Source organism: Sebastes fasciatus, chromosome 23 (assembly GCF_043250625.1).
Source record: "Sebastes fasciatus isolate fSebFas1 chromosome 23, fSebFas1.pri, whole genome shotgun sequence".
In the NCBI taxonomy this organism is placed as follows: domain Eukaryota; kingdom Metazoa; phylum Chordata; class Actinopteri; order Perciformes; family Sebastidae; genus Sebastes; species Sebastes fasciatus.
In genome coordinates this window covers 6,239,185-6,262,641 of record NC_133817.1, presented here as the reverse complement: position 1 = coordinate 6,262,641, position 23,457 = coordinate 6,239,185, and the positions used below count along the sequence as shown (strand labels likewise).

The following is a 23,457-nucleotide window of genomic DNA, read 5'->3' as shown; positions in this document are numbered from 1 at the left end:
CCGAGATGGCGTCTTCAAATGTCTTGTTTTGTCCACAACAAGTTTACTGTCACAGAGGACGAAATAAATCAGAAAATATTCACATTTAAGAAGCTGGAATCAGAGAATTTTTCCTCTTTTTTTCTCTTAAAAAATTACTCAAACCGATTAATCAATTATCAATATAGTTGATGATTAATTTAATGGTTGACAACTAATTGATTAATTGTTGCAGTGAATTTTACTTAAATCATAACAAAAGTTGTCTAAAGACACTTTTCAGGTGTTTAAATAAAATGTTGATGTTTTCCACCTGTGTTTTATTTTTGGCTCTAAAAGTCTTCCATACATTGTCCACTCAGTGACACAATGTGAGCCCTCAATTTGATCGTTTTCTCAATTAATGATTAGTTGTTTGGTCTATAAAATGTCAGAAAATGGTGAAAAATGTTGACCAGTGTTTCCCTAAAGCCCAAAATTACATCCTCATATGTCTTGTTTTGTCCACAACTCAAAGATATTCAGTTTACTGAGTAAAGAAACCAGAAAATATTCATATTTCAGAAGCTGGAATCAGAGAAATTTTAATGTTTTTTTCCTAAAAATCCATTATGACTATAATAGACGATTAATTTAATATTTTTTAGTTTAATAGTAATCAATTAATTGTTGCAGTACTAAAGTCCATTTTACTCAAATCATAACAAATGTTATCTCAAGACACTTTTCAGGTGTGTAAAGGTCCCATATTGTAAAAAGGGAGATTTTCATGTCTTTTATATTATAAAGCAGATTTAAGTGCAATATAAATACTGTTAAACTATCAAAACGCTCAATATACGGAGAAATACACGCAACCCGTATTCAGAAACTGTGCGTTTGAAACAAGCCGTTAGGATTTGTGATGTTTCAGACAGCGGGTAAATACAGGTATATTCAGGCAGACAGTACGAGGAAAATAAAGTGTTTTTTTTTAACATTACAGCATGTAAACATGTTCTTAGAAACATAAAATACAAGTATGAACCTGAAAATGAGCACGATATGGGACCTTTAAATCAAATTTTGATGTTTTCAACCTGTGTTTTATTTATGGCTCTAAAAGTCTTCCATACCAAATTACTCAAACTGATTAATCGATAATCAAAATAGTTGTCGATTAATTTAATAGTTGACAACTAATTGGTTAATTGTTTCAGTTCTAAAGTCAATTTTATCAAATGTATCAATTTATTAAAGGCCCCATATTGTAAAAAGTGAGATTTTCAGGTCTTTTATATTATAAAGCAGATTTAAGTGCGATATAAATACTGTTAAACTATCAAAACACTCAATATACGGAGAAAAACACACAGCCTGTATTCAGAAATTGTGCGTTTGAAACAAGCCGTCAGGATTTCTGTCCCTTTGTGATGTCACAAATATACAATATTTAGACCATTACACGGTTTTAAACATAAACATTCTAAATGTGTCCCAGTTCATTTCTGTTGCAGTGTTTGTAAATAACATCAGCTGACAGGAAGTAAACATGGACCCAAACTGTTGCCTAGCAACACAATTCCATTGCAATTCCATTGCAAGTCCATTGCAATTCCGTTGAAATGCGCTAAAACGGAGTGTTTCAGACAGAGGGTGAATACAGGTATATTCAGGCAGACAATATGAGTAAAATAAAGTTTTTTTTTAACATTACAGCATGTAAACATGTTCTAGTAGAAACACAAAATACAAGTATGAACCTGAAAATGAGCACGATATGGGACCTTTAATAGTTTAAAAGTAATCTATTAATTGTTGCAATGTCAATTTTACTCAAATCATAACAAATGTTATCTCAAGACACTTTTCAAGTGTTTAAATCAGATTTTGATGTTTTCCACATCTGTTTTATTTATGGCTCTAAAAGTCTTCCATACATCCCTCTGTCCTCCAAACCGAATTACTCAAACCGATTAATCAAAATAGTTGTCGTTTAATTTAATACTTGACAACTAATTGATTAAAAGTCAATTTTATCAAATTCATAAATTTATTAAATCAAATTTTGTTTTCCCACTTGTGTTTTATTTTTGTCTCTAAAAGTCTTCCATAAATTCCCTCCACTCTGTGACACAATGTGGCACTGACTGCCTGCGTGTCGCCGAGAACAATTCAATCATCTCCATAACAACGTGTTAATTATGCTGAAGTCCACCTTCCCTTGCCCCTCCAATCAGAGGGCCAGCTGGGAGGCGTGGAGCCGAATCACGGCCTGTTAGACACCTGATAACCTAATTAAGCTCAACAAGGGACACATGAGGAAGAGAGGAGAGGAGAGAAGAGGAGAGAGGGGGTGAGTGATGAAATGTGTTCACATGTGCTACTCACAAACAAAAAAAGAAGATTATGTACTGTACTGCAGCAGTTTAAAAGCAAATCTTTAATTGATGCTCTCTAAAGGATGTTGAGGACTTTTTTAAAGGGTTAAAAACACAAAACCCCACTCAGTGCGCCCATTAAAACCCTGTCCCCATCTGGGTCCATATGTTCAACAATCAACCCCCACAACTCTGTGAGCATAAAAACAGTTAAATGCACTCAGAGGAGATGATTTTTACGTGCTTTGCTAATTACCATAGCTCCACACACACACACACACACACGCACACATAGAGAAAAAGCCCCTTTGATGCAATAAAGAGGCAGGATGGGGGCAGATCCACAACTCCTACAGTAAGTGAAGGACTTCTCTGGGCGTTGTGAATTTTTCAGAGATGGCCTGGAGGTAAAAACCTGAGAAAAGAAGGTTTATGTGTGAATAGTTGAAGAGCAAGAAAGGGGGGATTTTTTTTTTTTCCTTTATTGTCAGCAGTAGCAGCACGAGATGCTGGAGGAAGCAAATAGTGGCGAGACTCACAGATTAAATCACGCACCCTTAAGGTGAAGCCTGCTGTAGGAGTTAGCTCAGCTTAAAACTACAATAGTCCACACAAAACTATTTCATCACAATAGTTGAGACAAAAGGAGTGAAAAACTATCGCTGCCTTCGTCGTGTTTACAACATGGGAAGTTGTGTACACGAGGTGTTCAAGTGGTCGGTGTCCAGAAGCTACAGAGGCTAACAAGTGAAGAAAAACACGACTAAAATTACAATAAATAGAGAGCTCCAGGGATGATGCATTTTTGTAGGCCAACCACAAAGTGAGATTCGCCCTGGGTTCCCTCAAACAAAAAGTCAATGGGATTTTTCCATTGGGTTAAAATGTTAATATCCCTTAAAGGAGCTGTTTGTAACTTCTTACACGTATAAATAAATCCGGGTCGGTGTCTCTTGCGCACTCACGTGTGGCTACGCTGTTCAAACTCAGACTCCAACACAAACTACACGGAAGCACCAAAACCACAAAGTTATATCTAGTGAAGCCCGTCTGTTAAACAGTGTTGGTCGCAGTCGGAGGACGCGGGGGAGACCGTAGCTTTGGTCTCCAGGACCAGAGTCTCTGCTGTACTCTGCTCCTCTGCTCTTCTGCCTGCTTGCCTTCACTCAAACCAAACTCGTTCTCGCTCTCTCGCTCCACCTCTACACGTGCATGCGCGCACACTCCACACTGCAGAAGAGTTAGTTTAGCTCTGAGAATATCTAGTGAATGCACAGTGGACGTTTGTGCAGAAATAACTGCTGCAGCTCCTCCAGACCAACAGAGGTTTCCCGTGTCTTGTGAAGTGACGGGGCTCCGCAGCGAGAAACGTTATCGTCTCCGACCAAAACTCCGGTGTCTCCCCTGTTCCCTCCGGCAGCGGTCGGGAGGCTGAAGCAGGAAAAGCCAACACTAGGATCAGCAGTGATTCATGGAGAGACCTCCGTCTGGTCAGCTAACATTACTGCCATGCAGCTGAAATAGAGAGTGATATTGTAGTTTTAGCTGACGTGTGTCGCCTCACTGTTTTGAGCGATGCTTGTTCATGTCTATGTAGAGCGAGCACAAGCGCGTTCGCCATTTAAAGGCACCATATTACAATTACATTTGAATGCCACATGTGGATATTCTCAATATGATTTCATTTGCTCCAACTTTTTCTTGCGTGTGAGCTCAGTGAAAAACTTGTGAATCATGTGCACTTATATGTTTGTTCCTCGCCGCGCATGCGTCGAGTCAACTGTGTGACTTTGAGCGCGGCCTTCTCTCTCTCTCTCTCTCTCTCTCTCTATCTCTCTCTCTCTCTCTCTCTCTCTCTCTCTCTCTCTCTCTGCACCGGCTCAGTGAAATATGCAGTTTTCGACCGTGGGTGTTTGGAAATTGAGTGAAAACGATGTCACATTAATGATTTAAAGTCGGTAATAGGATGTGCTGTGACGCTGAGCCGCCAGCTAAGCTGAGTTTAAGGCTCCGGCGTTAATGTATTCATGAGGAGGGGGGATTATACAGAGACAAGAGCAGCTAGAGAGCTGAGTGCAGCAGAGCAGCCAGGGCCAACAGGCCTGCTAGATATTATATATATATAACTGCATTTATACTGTGGGAGCACACATCTCACAATGCAGGAGGAAGGACTAAACACACACATATATATATACAGCATATTGTGGAGCCGCAGAGAGGAATTAAAAAGAAAGCAATATGATATTAGAATTAACTGTGTTGCGACATGTTTTAATTTTTTTTATTGATGCTTTGTGAATGAATTAATATAATTACATAAAGCTGCAGACATAATACATGAGACAATGCAGTTTAAACAGGACTGTTAAACTGCCATTAATCAATAATCAGGTTGTGATGTGCAAAAATCAAAAGAGAACACAGTTTCAATACGGTTTTATTTAAAAAAATAAAATAAAATAAATAAAAAATCTAGGTTCTCTATTTTGAAAATACATAATTGTTGAGTTGAGTAGAGGAGCAAATAGAAAAAGCAAAAAAAAGCTCACAAAAGGATCAATTCAAGCCCAAAAAACTAGGGCTGGTTTAAGGAATAGGCCATATAGGTGGTTGCCTAGGGCGCCACCTTCAGGGGGGCGCTGGTTGCCCCCTAAAAAAACCAATATAAATAAATAAATAATAATAATAAAACTTAAAAAAAAAAAACAATATAAATAAAAAAAATAATAATAATAAAACTTAAAAAAACAATATAAATAAATAAATAAATAATAAAAATAATAATACTTAAAAAATAATGCCAGTGGGTGCCTTTAGTCATTTTCTGCATTTAGGCAACAAATGCACAAATAAATAGATAAAGAGAGAAATACTGCCGCACTTATTTGTTAATATAACTGTAAATTGTAGTGAAACACTTTATAAGCATACAATATGAGTGACCAATTGTTAAGTTATATTATAATAAATAGTTATTTATGAAGATAAAAATCGTAAATTTATGTCTTAAATCTATTGTGATGTCTGATGTGTGTTGCAGTTTGCGGGGCTAGGGTTAGGGGGCCTCCGAATCTGAATCTCACCTCGGGCACCAAAAGGGTTCGAGCCGGCCCTGCAAAAAACACCCATATTCTCACAAATCAGGTAGCAGTTTCTTATTCCTTCATCTTCTGTTTCTGGCAGCGCAGCTAATCCCCCCCCCGCCTAATGTATACACAAACTGCAGCATCATTAAAACAGAAAAACGCGATCGTAAAAGTCTCATAAAAATGATTTCAGCAAAGTACTTAAGCTGCGAAATTTTTCAAATATTTCATCAGTCGTCCCCGTTTCTCAATGATGCTACAAAAAAAAAAGTGAGAAGAGGATCTCTGTGCCTGGCCATTAATATTAGGTGGCTGACGCATTAAGAGTCCATAAAATAATCCCATATCAGAAAGTGCCTGCACTCAAACCATAAAAATAAAGCAACACGATGCTGAGATGCAAAATAAAATAGAGATATGCAAGCATATGGTTTATTAAATATATATTTTTTCTTTATCATTTCTGGCAGATGGCCACCCAGTTACTTTATTTCCCGTTATTTTAAGTGTGAGTACTTTTTACACGTAGGATTAATGTGTGACAGTTCACATGTCGCACATATCACATCATCACATGACAGCGCTGCTCAGTCCTTGTGTCTTAAATACAAACATGGCAGATTAATCGGTTGTATCTGGCATCTGTTGTTTCTGGAGGGGGAGAAGGGTTGACTCTACACGAAGCAAGAGCCTCGAGACGATTGGGGAGGGTTTTTCGCGACAAACCAATGACCACGCAGATATTAGCCTCATTTGCTTTCCTCGGCGCAACTTCATGCACTTCCTTCAGTCAGGTTCCAATGAGCAAAGTAATCAGCGTGACACGAGGAAAACAATCACAAAGCGCCGTCAGTGTTTGAGCGACGGCCCTAATGTGACAGATCTGAGAGCGGCGGCGTGTGAGGGACAGGCGTGGCGCGCGGCGGAACAGCGAGGCCCGCGGGCTGATCCCCAATCAAGACTGGGAAACTGGCTCGACTCCCCTGACACGTCGCCCCTCTGCTCAGCCGCCACTCTCACATGAAAACACTCACCGGCGTCATCAGCGGCAGCAGCTGGCCTACTTTCACCCCTCTCTGTCTGTCTGTCTCCGTCAAAATGTATGGATTTGTTTATTTCCCTTCGTGTGTCGGCGTGTTCGGGCCGTGATTGTTTGTTTTTGTCTCTTTTTTCAATGACACGTGCCCACTTTATTCTCTCATTCATAAGCTTTCCTGTCCTGTTTGGTCTCATTCTTGACTCTCTTTTGTCCCTTTTCTTCACCTTTGACCTCAACGATGTGACTCTACGTCCTCTAGTTTAATAATAGACTGCGGTCGAAAAGTCTTTTTCTCTTAGGAGTGAAATGACCCGGAAGTATCTGAGTGGCAGCGAGTGTTCGAACTCTCTAAATGCTAAGGAAAGTTGCTTCAATGCTTCCTTTATTATCTCCTTTAGCATAGGATACACCGGACCATCCTTTACCGAAGGAAAGGAGATAACGCCGCACCACAATTTCTTGCGGCCTCACCTTTTAAAGAGACGCACTACCGTTCTACCGTTCATGAAAACAAACAATATGCTTATCATGCATTATATTTTAATTTACTAATTGGGATTCATGTTGATAAATATGAGTGGCAACCATTTAGTTTCACTTTATTTCTATTTATTTATTTTGAACAAGTCACAAATAAGTAGAAAACTAAACAAGAATAACAAATAAAATGAACAGTAAACATATAGCAAAACAAATAATCAACATAAATAAATATTATGTCCGAAAAGGAGTAGGAAGAAATATACAACATCAGATAAAAAGTCATAATTATGATATAAAAAGTTATTATTTTGAGATATTTTCTTGTTATTAAGAGATTAAAAGTCATAATTTACAGATCTTTCTTGTAATTATGAGAAGAAATTGTAATTTTGAGATATTTTCTTGTTGTTAAGAGATAAAAAGTGATAATTTTGAGACCTTTTCTCGTAATTAGGAGATATTTTCTTGTAAGTTTTGTTATGAAAATCATTGAATGGTTCTACTCCTTCACCATAACTCAATATTTATCATATTCATCATTTGTGGTAGCCTATAGGTTATCAATCCAACCTTGGTAATGAAGTGATATTTTTCACCGTTTGTCCCCAATAGGTCAGATAATCTTTTATTATACGCTGATAAAGTGTTCCAGCAGCAGAAGGACCTGCGGTATCTCTCTTTCACACACCAGGGGTGAAGCAGTCTGTCAGTGAAAGACCTATTTGAAAACAAACTTTTGTAGTCCATCTTCAGAACATTGTAGTTTCACCACGGCAGACAATAACGTCAATAACATCCACCGCCGTCGCATCATAATTACGGAGCCTATAGTGTAAGTGCTGTCGGATTCTCTTAACACCACGGTTGTCTTTTCCTAAATCCTTATGAATTCTCCTTCACACCTTTCCTTGATGGAGTTTTCCATCGAGGTCAAGGAAAAGTGGTTTGGAAAAGACCTTAGGACGCCCTAGTGTCATCGGAAACATCCTGAAATACATATTTGCAAAACTTTTTGTGATTTGGATAATGATCCAAGCCTGTTTTTTCCCATTTATCATATTCTATCTATCACTAAAGTGGTAAAAGGATAGATGTTTATATAATTATCAAAACAGAATCGTGATAGAACAGATAATAATCATCAGATATGTAGAACGTGTAGGCGGGCCAGTCACTCAAGAGCCACATAACTTTTCACGGCAAACTTGAAAAACATGTCGTTCGCTGAACAGCAGTATCAAAGCGAGATAAAGAAGCCCGTGGGCGCTTTAACGTCATCCCGTGAAAAATATATATTTTTTTGAAACAAGAAAAAAATAATAAAAAAAAAAAAACCCTGTAAAACTGTTATTTTCTCTCCCCATCAACACCCTAATGCACACATGCAAATATTATGCTAATGGTATGTTAATTGGTGGAGTAGCTGCAAAGCAGCCCTGCTGTTCAAATGACTGGTGAGAAAATAGGTGGGGTCAGTCGCAAGCTGTAAAAGCAGCTCCAACACAAATAAACAAAACCCTCGGGGATTAACAGAACAAGGGCCAGTGATAAACGGATGAGAAGAGAGACAGGGAATACAACAGGCTGCAAGCGAGGGGGACAAGGGAATCAGCTCAGGGATATGGAAATACGACAGAGCGGAGAGGACAAGGGTAGGAAAGGAATGAGAGGGGGAAAGAAGGGTTTATGAGGGAGACACGGGGATTAAAAGGGGACACGGTAAAGGGAATAAGAAACAGGACAGAGGTAAAACAAATAAGAGTAAAGAGGGCTGAACATTCAAAGGAAAGGGATATAGCAATACGTAAGGTGAAAGGAATTATGTATAAGAAGGGAGACTAGAGGACAGACGGGTTAAGCAGATCAGCATGGAGGAAAAGGGTAAGAGAAACAAGCAAAGTAGAGTGGCTCAAGCTAGTGTTCAAGAGTAAAAGAAATGAATGTAAGTAAGGCAGAATGAATACGAGAGCAGGTTAAAGCAGAGAGACCATGAAGAGTACAGGCATGTATGTAAAGGTCATCATCGTGTTGTCTGAGTCAGTGCTACAAGCTCCCGATAAGAGGACTACCTACTTGCCGTCTTTCACAACTTTTACATATGTGATCGGGAAGGAGGCCACAAATGTTTCCGTAGGTACAAACAGGGTTTTATGAATGAAAGTGAACCCTGGAAAGCATTCAATCCTCACTTAGGATGACGAAAGAGTATGTTTGTGTGGGACAATGTAGGACACTTTACCAAAGCTGAGAGGTAGTCTATGATATAACGTCTATCTAACTTAAATAATAAACATTTCTATTCTGCCCTTTATCTTGTAACATCTCTATGCTTTGCCCAAATGCATCCATAGATCGGCACATCTCTTTTTGAAAAATAAGTGCCAGATTTCACAAAAGACTCTGAAAATCAGCCTTCCACCGTCTTATAAATACTTGTAAGTAGTTTCACAGTCTTTGTTGTAGCTGCTTTTCCATTTCATTGTGGTAGTTTACAACATATTCCGCCTAAATCTGCATAGACATTGAATCATTTTTAAAAATCTAGTTGCTAGTTTCTCAAGATCGCCTCTAAAGGGGCTCTATGTTAACAGTGACACCTGTAGCTGTTAAGTCAACGACAGTCAGCGTCCTGTCTTCGCACTTGCTCTGCTATTCTTCAAAATGACCTACTTCCCCCCGATGTCGGTCACATTACTGTTTTCAAGACGGGCTTCACTAGATATAACTTTGTTTTTTTTATGCTTCCGTGTTGGAGTCTGAGTTGTGGTGTTGGAGGGTTGTTTGTTGGCGTTAGCGGACTCCATTTCTAACCGAACGTTAGCTATTGTTGCACACTGTTAGCCCTGTTGCTGAGCTGAAATTAAAAGCCACGCACGAGTGCGCTTGACGTCACATCCGTTGGATTTTTCCCCGTAAAAACGTCTCCGCATTCTTCACATTAAAAGCCGTCTACAGGGTGATAGATGAAACAAGAAAGTCACAGAAGATCTCATGTTTTAGGTTACAACCTGTTCACACATTGGCAATAAAAAACGATTAAAACATACGTGTAAAAACGTACATACCGTCCCTTTAAGGATTGTGAAAGTTAAAGTGTGCAGAGATATAAATAAGCTCTTCTACGCAATTATCTAGAGATTCATGAAGTCTGTTTTCTAGCAGGAATTCTCCTCTCCGTTCCCCATGTTGCACCATGTAATTGTTTGGAGTATTGAGAGTTGTGAAACATTACAGTACGAACACACCCTAAATAAATAAGGCACCCCTATCGTTTTCTGATGAATCTGTCAGGGGCTTTCTAGCGCCAGGCCTCCAGTGCCTCTGGTCTTTTCCTGTGTGTAGCGTAATGCGTAAGAGCTCAGCGGGCCCTGGCAGCAACAACGCTATTTGGAAACTGTCAGCGTCCGCCCCATGCCAACCAGCCACAAGATATCCCCCCCCACCACCACCACCCCCTCTTCCCTCCTGAAAAACATCCCCTCTGGAACCCCAATGGCTGCCAGTTTCTCAGACAGCCCACCGCTGACCCCTTCAGGCCAGGAAACTGTCGTCCAGCCAAGGAGCCAAAGAGCCCAGGGGCCTCGATTCCCCCCCGCCCCCCTCCCCTCCAGACTCTAAGATGGCTGTGTTGGCTGCTTATTCAAGCCTGGGAAAGAAAAGGCAGAGAGACATAGAGAAAGAGCGAGGACGGGGGGGGGGGGAGAAAGAAAGAAAGAGAGCGCTCGAGTTTGCATTTTTAATTCGATCGCCTCGTCACTTCATTTTCGCTCCAAGATTAAAGAGCCCACTTACTCCTCTCTCTTTGCTTTGGACTTTTTTTAATATGACAAGGATTTCCCCGGCATGCGTGCTCTCCAGACGGCGCTGCAGACGCCACAAGCCATGCAGCAGACAGCCATGTGTCCTGACAGTTGACTTTGAATCCGAGTCGAGATTAACTTGATTTTGACAGCTTTGTTTTTTCGGTGTATTTTTTGAAGAAGAGGTTGCGAAAGGTTGCGCGCAAAAGACACGCTGCCCTCTCGGTTGTCGTCACGTATTTGTCCCCTCCTCCCACCCTTCACCCTGCTTTTGTGTCCTCTCTCATTGCAGCCAAATATGACCAGTTGGCTCCGTCTCCACTGCCTCTGGGGCCTGTGTGGAATTGTTAAGACTTTTCGATTGGGACAAATCAGGACAATCCAGCCGAGAGAGAGAGGGAGAAAAAAAAAAAAAACACAGACAGGAAGAGACGTGATAGCAGAGGGATTGTCGGTTTAAAGTTTAAACTTGGGACAGCTGTTGTATCGTGAGTGTAAGAGGGATTTCCTGGACGGAGGTGTCCTAATGGCTCGGTGTTAATATGAATTCATAGACGGCCCATTAGCGGCCTTCACTAACCCACCTCCTCCTCCTCCTCCTCCTCCTCCTCTTCTTCCGTCCCCACCATAATGGCCCTGGCTCGGGCCGCTAGTCTGCATGTAGCGGATATAGCCTGGATTTATTCCGATGTTCCCAGGGATTACACCCTCAGTGAGCTGTGTATTATGAGTAGATTTAGGCCCATAACTCCTGAAGATAAGGGGGGATTGGGGCGATTGTTTAAACGGCATGTGTTAGCCATCATCGCCGGGACACGAGGCCGGCAGTATGTGTGTGTGTGTGTGTGTGTGTGTGTGAGTGAGAGAAAGATTCAGGGAAATAAACTGTTCAGAGCATCGGCGTTCATTGAAATTCTGATCTCAGTCAACATATGAAACACTCTTCTGAAATGCTTTAAATGAATTCAAATGAATGCCTTATGTAACTGAAATGCTTTTTGGATAATGAAAAGCTTTTGGTTGCATTAATCAAAAAGGGAAATTCTGACGATTATGCACAATCGCTGGAATTTATTTTCACATCTGAGTCTGAGTTTTTTATTCCAACCACTTTATATAAAAGAGAAAATGATTGCAAAATAATAGATTAATAATAGAAGCAAATTGTGGTTCTTTTTTTAGAAGAAAAATAAGTTTGTTTTTGAAAGATTAAAGCGGCAGTATGCAAAATATTTTTGGCATCATCGGGCAAAAATTCCATAATGACCTTTCAGCATATTGTAATTCAAGTGAAAACTAGACTTCTGCTCCTCCTCATGGCTCTGTATGCAGGATTTAGAAAATCTAGCCCGTGACGGGAGACTTTGGCCAATCACAGGTCATTTCATTGAGAGAGAGCGTTCCTATTGGCTGTTCATTCAACGGAGGCAGCTGTCAATCACTTGCAAACTCCGATCAAACGGTCAAACTAGGCAGCGCTGATCAAATATGAATCAATATTCTGTTACTGTAATGCATATTACTCGCCTCAAATGTTTTCAGAAACATCTTGTAGTGCACGGTTTAGCTGTAAAATGAGAAAGTTTGCTCCGGCTGGTGGGCGGCGGTGCTTGGGATTTCCTCAACTTGATCTCAACATGGCGCGGGTCACAAACTTTCTCATTTTACAACTAAACAATACACTACAAGATGTTTCTGATAACATTTAATGCAAGAAATAGGCATTACAGTAACAGAATATTGATTCATATTTGATCAGCGCTGCCTAGTTTGACCGTTTGATCGGAGTTTGCGAGTGACTGACAGATGCTCAGAGACGGCAAGGCTTCAGCTCGGCTCTGATTGGTTGTTTTCCTCTGGTCTGCGAATCTTGCAGATGCCGTTAGGCGCACTAGAGGACACAATATGTACATCGTATTTGCTCCAACTTGCCTACTTCAGCTTTAATAATGATTTGGAACCGTATGTCTGAGTGTTTGGAGTCTGACCCAATCCGTCTGAATCTAAAGTCAGCTTCAAGAGACTGTTATGAGTCTTATAAGACTTATAACAAAAGCTCTTTTTACGATGATAAATTATACCACAGTAAAACAGTAAAAACAACTGTTTTGAGCCAGAGAACACAGCGAACCCAAAGCGAGACATCCAGTCTTTCCCGATGTCCCGTCGGGTCTATAGGACATAAATTTGGAGCTCCGACATGCTGCTGCTCAACACATGTGTGAGCTCTGGTATTGTGGTAGGGAGCACAGTGTGGCTGAGCAGCCCTGCGGCGAGGCTCTTTACAAGGCCTCGGGGACAGGCGAGAGACCACAGTGACCACAAAACACAGCTCCATAAACACTGTCAGACTTTCAGCAGAGGACGGAGCCAAGGACTGGAGGTCTGCGGGATAACTTCACTGGCAATGATGAAGTCATGATGAAGCCTTTACACACCGCTGTTAGTCCGTGACAATCATATCAAGGCGTTCAAAGTTGCATTAGAAAGAGTTTATGTGTCATTAGTTTGAGATTCTCACCTGATATGTTGGACAGGACAGGTATACAGAACGTTTTAGGTAATCTGTGAATGCACTTAATGCATCTCCAGCGATGTCTGCAGAAAGTATACACTGCTACATATACTTTAAAGTTGCACTAGGGCATTTTGCACTTAGGTGGCCCCCGAAATGGAAGCAGGGGATTCTCTTTTTGACAATTTGAGGGATTAATTACCCAGAAACTACATGCTGGGATGTCAATAAACTTATGTTTTTTTTAACTACATTTTCTACTCCGGTCAAAACAAACTGAAACTCAGGAATTCCAGCTGGGAATTTTTTTAAACCCTGTATAAACCTGGAACATTTCAGAAGCCCCTTCAAGAAAGAAAGAAAGTGCGTATTGTTTTCCTCGGGGTGAATAGCAAAATATTGATTTGTGATTGGTTGAAAATGTCATAAATACTTCAATCAGTGATCTTTAAACGGCTGTCGGCGGTGGTGAAAAAGCACAGATTGTCCTCACGTTGAAGTTTTCTAGCTCAAAAAAGTTTTTATTGATGCAACATCATGGTCTTTGTCAGACAAACATCCAATATCTGTAATATTGAATATAATTGATCACCTTAAGTGTTGAAACAATTATTGTTAGCCAACCCATTTCTGATGTCATGTTTTATAAAAAGTGGTAACTAATCGTTTATTTATGGTTACTTTAAAATGTATATAATATAATAAAAGACCGGAAATACATTCATAGTGCAGTTACAGCAATGAACATATATTGCCAAGAAGTGAAAGTCAATTATTCGTTCCGTTGCAACATCAGTGCCCAGCAGCAAAGATATGCTTCCGTCATTTTGGACTGAAGGCGATTACCGGACGCCAGTAAAACTTCCGCCTAAAAAGTGGCGTTCAAAAGTAAAACAAAATGATTTATATTCTATTGTCATAAATACAGAAATGGCCTGTGTTGAACAATACAATATTTTAAATATAATAAGCGTTTTCAGTCCAAAATGGCGGCAGCGCTGTTGTCAAAAACACACCGTTGTTTCGTCTCTGTACTTCTTTGCTTAGTTAGGATGCCTCAAAGTCAATAAAGGAAATAAAAGTGAAATGAGAAGAGAAATGAATCAATCAACGCCATAGTAGGCCTATAAGAGCAGGGTTTGTATGGTTATATTAAATTTAAATTTTAAATAGTTCTTTAATTGTAATGTTATAACTTTGAGGGCTAACTTTGGAGTTGTCAGGTTGTGATTAGTGCCTTTGGTAGGCGTACACCCTCCTCCAGCATTATCTTCTTTAAAAAAAGGTAAAAAAAGTGTGACAATTTGCTATAAATTGGGAGAAATGCGGGAGAATTGTGACCCCGGGAGGAAAATCAATAGGGTTGGCAAGTATGTGAGAAACTTTGTTCTAATAAATACACTTCTACTTGAATAAAACGCCGTCCATGTACAGTAACAGTCCCAATCAGTAGTAATAATGTTCTCTCTCCTTCCGTGCCAATCAATCAGTCTTGAAATGAAGCAGCGGTCCAGTGAGCTTTTCCCCTCAGCATTGTGCCAAGCTGTCATTTAACAGACAGAAGTATGCCGGCTCTAAAATGTTCCAATAAATAAACATTACTGTGCAAGAGGACAGCTCTTTCTGTTTGCGTGTGTGTGTGTGCTGGTGAAGTGTGTGTTGCCAGATCTGCAGCCTACATCCAGACAGCGACAGACAGACATTATGTGGCTGTGTCACACACAGAGAGAGAGGGAGCAGGGAGAGAACGAACATCTCTGCTTGTTATTCAGCTTATGGATTATGTTCTGTTTAAATGACATCTCTTCAGCTCTGCAAAAACAACTTTAAAGCCCCCTTTTTTTTTTTTCTTTTTTTTTTTTTTTTATCACGTAACATATTTCATCAAAGTTCTTCCAAAAATAAATGCGGTCACAATGAACATGCTCAGAGGCCTTTGCCGAAATTGGGCTGGACGCGAACCAACGGACAGGAAGTCGACTAATCCTCTCTCGCCGGGGGTCAGAGGTTTACTTCCTGCTTTTTTTTTAAAGTCGAAGAGGAAAAGTTGACAGCTGAAAAATATCATTGTCAAATTTTGCTTTTTCATGTGACAATTGTTTTGCTTTCAACTTTGCTATTTTTTTCTCTCTCATGTGCACACTCACAGAAAATGCCCCAGACGGGTGTAATTGGTGTGTAGGGACGGTTTGCCGCAAATAACTGTAATTACCAGAAATGACTTGTTTCATGAAAACAGTCACATGTGTCATTTTCTGTTTGAGTGCGGGGGTCAGATGTCTGTGGAACTTTGGGTTGCAGCACTTTGCAACTCATTTTTAACACATTAAAGCTCATTGTTTTCAGTCACGCTGCCGTTGCCGCTGAACTCTTCACACGCTGGTGTGAAATGAACTTCTGAGTGTTTTTTTGCCGCCGCAAAAGCTGGTAGAAAGAGGGGTCAGCAGCCCCCTTTGATAATGATAATGCATAAAACACGCGCGAGCATACGGATACACATAACGAGCATGGGGGGGGGGGGACAACAAGCGTGCACGCAGAAGCACTTGTCAACAGAGAGGCGTAAACACACACGAAACTCGCTCATCGTTTCAGTCGTTGTCCTTTGAAGTCCTCAAATATCATGAAGCATTTACAATCTAATTATGTGCGTTTCTTTTTTCTTTTTTTCCTCCACTCTCTGTTCTCCCCCCTCCGTTCCCAGCTGTGAATTGAGAGGGGGAGAAAGAAAAAAAAAAAAACAGGAAAAAGAGCGAAAGCATAAAGATGAGACCGCACGGAGAGAAACAAACATGGAGAGAGGAAGGCATGGAGGAAGAGGATGTGTGTTGACAGTTGGTATGTCCGCCACACTTTGGGTCATTAAGAAAGAGAAACACACCCGCTACCCATGCCCCCTCCTTGGGAAGTTGATCTAGAAGCTGCAGGGGATCTTGAACCAGGACCAGGACTCATCACCCAGGCCAACCTGTCCAACAAACCCCTCCAGGGTTGAGGGCCAACTGGGATAAGGAGCCTCCGAACGCCCGTCGAAGCTCCACAAGCATGACTGGCGGGGTTGTTTTTAATTCAATGTGAATTTATGTGCAACCTAAAAAAGCAGCCCCAGGCTCGCGGAGGCCTCTCTCCGGCCACGTCTGACTTTTGCGGTAAATAAATCTAAAACCGTCTTCTCACCGAGAGCCATAAAGAAATCAAAGACAAACTCTCACTCGGAGGGAACAAATTAGTAAAAGGCAATCTGGGGAACAAGCTGTAAGTGTCGTGTGTGTGTGTTAGGACAACTGCTCCCTGTGTGTGAACGCGTGTGTCTGCTGTCGCCGCTCAAACAGTTTGAAGTGATACAGTTTTATTTTGCGACGGTACGTGTGTGTCTGCATAACAAGAACATAATCTATAGGAGGGTGCAAGGTGTGTGTCTGCGTATGTGGGCGGGCGACGGCTTGTGCCTCGAGTTTGTGTGTGTTTTTTTTTTTTTCTGTGAATGTTAAGAAGGGAAAGCAAATACATTTAAAGAATATATGTGTGTGTGTCGGATGTGTCCCCGTTTCTGTGCTTCGTTTCTTCCCTGTTTCCGCCCTCCGCAAATCTCGGTCGGTGGCGGCGGCGGCGGTGACATTTGGGAGCAATTTTTAAGTGCGCCTGCAAAGGTTGTCAAGGGATTAATCTCATCTCACGCTGGGGCGCAGAAAAAAACGGCTTCCTCCAAGAATTAAACACAATTTACCCATCAAGACGAGTCTTTCAGGACGGGAGACAAGCATAAATAATATCTCCTCGGTCCAGATTCGCTAATTTACAAGCTTAGCATCTCCAAATGTTATTAGCGGGAATGACGAGGTTACCAGAAGGCGCTGTAGGGAATGATTTGTTATCCGGGCAAGCAGCAGCTGCAGCAAAAAAAGGCATGTTGGAGCGCTGGGATAGAAAAGACAGACATACCTGACACCCACTGCCTCACCCCTCCCTCACCCCCCCTCCCATCCGCTGCCACTACGACACCCGGGACTGCACACACCTCAGGCTGGCAGATAGTGAACTTGGCATCTCTCGAGCTAATGTTCTTTTCCACTCCTCTCATTCTCATTTGCTTTCAGTCTCCCCTTTCTCCCTCTCTCTTATTGCCATTTATTTTCTCTGTTTTCCCTCGGTTCCTCTCCCTCTGTATCACTCTTTCTCTCCCACTTGCTCTTGAGGCTTGAAACATCAAATAGAACATTTGGGCAACCGTTGTCATCTTGGCAAGTGTTGAAGTAGCTCTCGTCTGCAATGTAAAAAAAAAAGAGAGAGAGAGAAGGAAGTTAGTTTTTGTAGATATTCAGCCGCTCTCAACATATCAGTCAAAGCGAATACAGATGTCTCTATGCCTCGTCCAAAAAATATGTTTGTTTCTTCTAAAGATCTATATCGCCATCTTTGCTCGGGCGCCGTCAATCACCGAGCCGCCTCTGAGTTCTCTGGCCAAGTTTAGCAGAATTCCCCGTGATTAACTTTGTAAATAACCAGGTGCCTCCTGAATTTGGATGCTGCACCTTTTTTTTTCTAAGCTGACAAGGGAGCTAACACCCTCAATCTGACGTCGCCGTTGTGCGAGATGGATCGCTCGCGCCGTGCGTGCCTTTTGTGCATGCGTGTAGGTGTGCATGTATGAGTGTGTGTGTGTGTCTAAGGGAGAGTATTTTGATCTGTGCTGGCTGTTTATCTTGCTGAAACAGGAGTCTCCCGTCACTCCAGCCCCTTTCTGATCCTGACAGATGAGTTCAACCCCAGCCTGCAGCCTCCGAGGGGAAGAGAGGAGAAGGAGAGAGAGAAAAGGAAAGGAAAGGAGGAGGGAGGGGGGGGAGGTTAAGAGAAAGAAACAGATGGATATAGGAAACAGAAATAGGAGAGAAAGTGAGCGAAAGAAAGAAGCACACATAGAGATGGAGAAAGAGAAGAAGTCAGACAGAAAAGGGAGAGGACTGGAGGAGAGAAGAGAGGGCGCTTAGCTTCACCTGCCAGTCTGTGTTAGCGAGGATGAGCCAGAGTTCTCTGCTTCTGGAAGCTTAGTGTCAAAGGTGGGACTGCAGGGCTCTGTCTGACGTTTATGTGTGTGTGTGTGTGTGTACTGTATATATGTGTGTGTGTGTGTGGGCATGTGTCTTCGTGCCCAGTAGGGGTTCCCCCGCACGTTCCCACTTCTCGCCTCTCCACCGCTCCTGCCATCACTCAGGGGTTGGGGGGTGTATACAGTGGTGTGGACGGGTAATGTGGCAGGCATCTCCTCAGACAGCCAAAACAGAGGACCCTGATCTCTGCCAGACTAATTGGATGATACATCTGTGTCTTGTTTTTGATTTTTTTTTTTTTAAACTGCATTTAAAAATTATTTTCTGGGTCATGTTTGTGTGGAGAAATGGGTATTTCTGGTGTTAAAATAGGTCTATAATAAATAAATAAAAGATTGCTAAACCATTATTTGAATAAAAAACAGAGTTTAAATGTGCTGTACTTTCAGCTGCACCGATCAGCTAAAACCAACAGTCTCGACGTTATGAAATACTATATTCACATGATTAATATTTTATATGCGAGCGCCGGGGATTAGTCGTTACTTTTTTTTCGAGTGTGGGTAGATGTTCCACTCAGGCGTCAACCTCATTCCACCCAATATTCACATGCCACATTAACACCATATTTGGTCAACGGTGATGTAATTGGTCAGATGTCACAAAGCTCTTCAAATACCACGTCCAAATACATCATGTTTGTCACGAGGAAAAGAGTACCTATGGATGTTCTACATTATGCACACATTAGTAAAATACAGTCTTTTTCAGATTTATCTTCAATCCACAGTGGCACAAAATTACTTGTATTTTTTATTTAGTAGCACGAACCCATTCAAATTTTTAATTCTCTTTGGTGGAAGTGTTCTCTGGGCCTGCCTAAACACAAATGTGAAGAAAATTTCAAAATCGGTCAAACTGTTTGGCTGAAAAGTGAGTTTTACCATATCATACTATATCTAGTTTTTACAATAGACTCCATTATATTTTAGGAAAAAAACTATGTCCAAAGGCTAGATACAGTTTTCTGTTTAGCGGATTGTTTAGGTCTAATTTTTAGAGGTCGACCAATTAATCGTTTTGGCTGATTAAAGCCTTCAACGTATTATTAGGGTTAGGGTTAGAAAATGTGGGTTAAACCTTCGCGGTCCCGGGAACAAACCCGGTTTCACGGGAAGACGTATAAATACCACGACATTCCACGTGTCATGAGTACTCATTTTAACCTTTTCACGTGTCATTTGTATGCCACTTTTCACATGTCATTTGTGTGCCATGTTAACGTCCGGAGTTAGGTTCCGGCAAGAAAAACAGTTGGTGTAAGGGAAAACGTCATGGTAGGGCTTAAAATAAGTAAGTAAACAAAGTACAGAAAACCTGTAACACACGTCAATAAAAAACATGACAATGGTCCCGTTACAAACATCACTAAAGTAACTTACAAAACAAAATACCGGTCAATAACGAACTCTCTCGAATGCGAGTCTCCTGGTTAAAAGTCCGCTGTTTGTTGTTGATTTTCAGTTCCAGATTTATTTATTTATTTATTTACTTATTACTCTTATTACTTTGAGTTTGATGTCAGTTACTTATATAGTTTGTATTAAGTCAAAGATTGTTCATTTCCGACAGTGTTGATTTTTGGTTTTGTGGGGGCTATTGGCTTTTTCCTGCTCCAATTTTTTTTTATTGTTATATCAGACTTTAAAAATCAACTAATTTTATCTTTCATGTGTTTTAATGTTTTATGTAAAGCGCTTTTAATTACCTTGTTGCTGAAATGTGCTGTATAGATAAACTTGCCTTGCCTTACAATTCGTATCCTTTAACTTATGTTCAATTCTAGCATTGTAATATTAACAAAATTCGATTTTTTTATTTTTTCTTGTGCCAAAACAAAGTTGAGAGTTGACTTCTTTTTCCAGCCCTAAGTAGCATCTTCAGGTATTTCTTTCAGGCTGCATAAAACCCGAACAACCTCCATCAATAGCCTGTAAGTAGTCTGAGCGGTGAAACCTGGGTAAAAAAAAATGCCTTCGAAACACTCAGCGCTCTCCTCCTTCCTGCTTGTTCAGCTCATTTCTTTGAGTGCATGATAATAACTGAAGGCTACTGAGATGAGCATATCAACATTTGTATGAATTCACTCAGATACTCAGTGGTGGCTGGACATGAAGAGGATACAGTCCAGAGAGACTATAGTAAGAACATCAACCTGAAACTATACGCTAAAAGGGAAGGTGACAAAAAACAGGATTTTGAAAAGAGAAGTGGACGCCTGTGTCGTTGTTGATATAAAAAAATATTGATTATAGCTGCTTTAAGGATTAGATAAATCATTGTTTTATTTTACTCATGCATAGGATAGGAAGAAACATGACATTTAATCTATTGTTACCATGACGTCTGTGTCCTTCACTAACCTCCTCTTCTCTTTCGATTGCTCTCAACTTCCTCCTAGATTTAAGCGTGTGACATGAGTCAACTGGTGGGTTGTAACCTGAGAGGGGGTTCACCTGGCACTCGACAACAATGGACCTGGGGAAATCCAGCTGTCCTTCTATGTAGGTGAGCACGCTTTACCATGAATAGAAGGCCTATTAGGCTCCAGCAAGGATATTCTATACTTCTATACTATACCTAATGCTTGTGATGCAATTTTTTTTTCTTTTCACTTTCTTCCGGATACTGGAGCCCTATTATTGTTGCCTTGTTATTTCACCTATTATCCACCACTCTGACCTCATACGTATGCATTCAGTTAGCCCAGAAAGACCGAATGAATCACTGTTGGAGGAAAAAAAATCTAATTCACACCTCTGAGCCCCCGGTGTGTCCATTCCTGCCTACAACGTGCTGCTAGCTCAGTTCTGCCCTATTAAACCTTAAACCCCCCCCACACTTCTACCATCTAATTCTTCTCTTTTTCTTTTATCAGCTTCCGTTTGTGCCTCTATTTAGTCATTGTTTCATGCTAAGGTCTGATATCTGATAGTGTTACTAGCTGTATTCCAAGATCAATACGTTTTCTCTACTTGCTATTTGAATTTGAAGTCATCGTGATTTCGAAAATTCAGATTACAGCGCACACACACAGAGGGAATACTGGAATTATAGTTAGCGCCATCGAGCAATCCATAAAATGAGTAAAATGTGTTCAGTTGAAACACTTTCGCTCTTTAGCTATCAAAATTAATTAACGCCAAAAAACTCACTGACTGAATCTGCCTCGACCATGACCGACCCGACCATCTCTCCAATGACTTATACTTTCCAGACCCCATTAACCTGTTACTCAATTTAACAGATCTGTGTTCCCCGTCACACAGATACTCCTAAATCATAACGTATGACTTTGCAACATATTCTCATTCCCATGTCACATACTTACGCTTTGTCAGACCCCTCGGTGTCACTTTTTGGTTGCGGTAAATGCATGCGTAATGTTGTGAATTAAACACAAACACTTGCTTAGGTTTAGGCAGCAAAACCACTTAATTAGGTTTAGGAAAAAACAACATGATTGGGCTTAAAATGACTACGTTTTTAAAGTGAAAATGTGACTGGACGTTGTGAACACAGGAACAGCTGAAAAACAGTCATAGTAGTCCAGAAAAACACAATTTTAGAATAGGTAAAAATAACACAGCAAAAAAACGTCATGGTTTTTGCCCTAAACTGCATGTGATTATCATAAAGTGGGCATGTCTGTAAAGGGGAGACTTGTGGGTACCCATAGAACCCATTTTCATTCACATATCTTGAGGTCAGAGGTCAAGGGACCCCTTTGAAAATGGCCATGCCAGTATTTCCTCGCCAACATTTAGCGTTTAGAACGTTATTTATCCTCCTTCGCAACAATCTAGTGTGATGGTTGTGGTGGTTGGTACCGATGGATTCATCAGTTTTTTTTTGTTTTATATGATGCCAGAATCTTCACTCTAGTTTTAAAACTGAGCCCCCTACAACCTAAAAATCGCAAATTGCGTTAAAGAAATTAGTGGCTTTAACAAATATTTGCGTTATTATCGCATTAACTTTGACAGCCCTAGTTATTACAAAAGCTAATGTTGTGTTTTCGCTTCTGTAACGGGACTTGGAAGTTCCAGTTTCGTTGTGGCTTCAGATCATTGACATACTGACACACACCGGTTGCTGGTACAAAATTCAACAAAGTAAAGTGTGTGTAGCCAGACTTGAAAGCTCGTAGGTCACAGGTTGGCGTTTACTTAACATGACCATGACCATACATATTTTTTTGCAAAAAAAAGTGGCTCTACTTTTGCTTCTCACCCCATTACACTCCTCCCTTAGCTTTCTCACAGCTCCCAGCCCCCTAATTGAACCACACCACCACCTTCTCAAACCCTCACCTGCCCCGCCGATTGACGCCTCGCCCCTCCGACGACCCCCCGCCGCCACCTCTCCAAGAAGTCATTTCATACCTCTGCCGGTTCCTCGCCCACGCAGGCCTCTTCCTCGCGCGCTTCCCTCCGCCAAGTCACAGGGCGGCCCCCGCCGATCTCCCTAGTGCACACACACACACACCCCAGCCGTCACCACCTCTGCAGCGCCGGGGCCATCTGTAAAGTCTCGACACGGCGGTGCGGCAAGCCAAGTCACCTTGCTGTTACACAACTACTTTTACAACCTGGGCTCCACATGCACACTTTCAACACAGTCCGAAACAATGTGTGCCTTTGTGTGTGTTTGTGTATGGAGGTAGGAGGCTACATGTGTGTAGGTGTGAAAGTGTGTTAAGGGGATATTGTAGCAGGAGAGCGCAAACACAGGGGGCCAATGTGATTCCAGCCCGTCTATTGAACTGGTGTAATTGGGAGCACGACCGACAGCGTAGCAACTGGAAGGCTATATGTCAGACCAACTGCTTTTAGTGCCATCTCTCCTTCCCTTTTCTCCCTCCTTCACACACAAACACACACACACATGCACTCTTTCATCCTCCATCATCGCTTTACATCGCCCGTTCTCACCTCCAACCCCCTCCATCCACGTGTCTCCCCTGAATGGGATGGAAGCTCATTCTTCTCGCAGCCGAACATCCGCGCCGAGACTCAGCCGAGAGGCCTTAAAAGAATGCACCGTATGCAGCGAAGGGGTCGGTAACCCTTCGCCCCGACCCG

At 41.4% G+C, this 23,457-nt stretch overlaps 1 protein-coding gene and 1 long non-coding RNA gene across 3 annotated transcripts in view; one reads left to right on the top strand and one right to left on the bottom strand.

The window, feature by feature from the left end:
* The window catches only part of LOC141762077 (uncharacterized), a 296,685-nt gene that overhangs the window by 214,894 nt on the left and 58,334 nt on the right, over positions 1-23,457 (bottom strand). The window lies entirely within an intron of this gene.
* Positions 16,085-23,457, top strand: part of LOC141761783 (uncharacterized) — a 31,856-nt gene continuing 24,483 nt past the window's right edge. The window contains exons 1-2 of the long non-coding RNA XR_012592637.1: positions 16,085-16,103; positions 20,775-20,881. This is a non-coding gene — a long non-coding RNA (uncharacterized LOC141761783). The remainder of the gene's footprint in view (positions 16,104-20,774; positions 20,882-23,457) is intronic.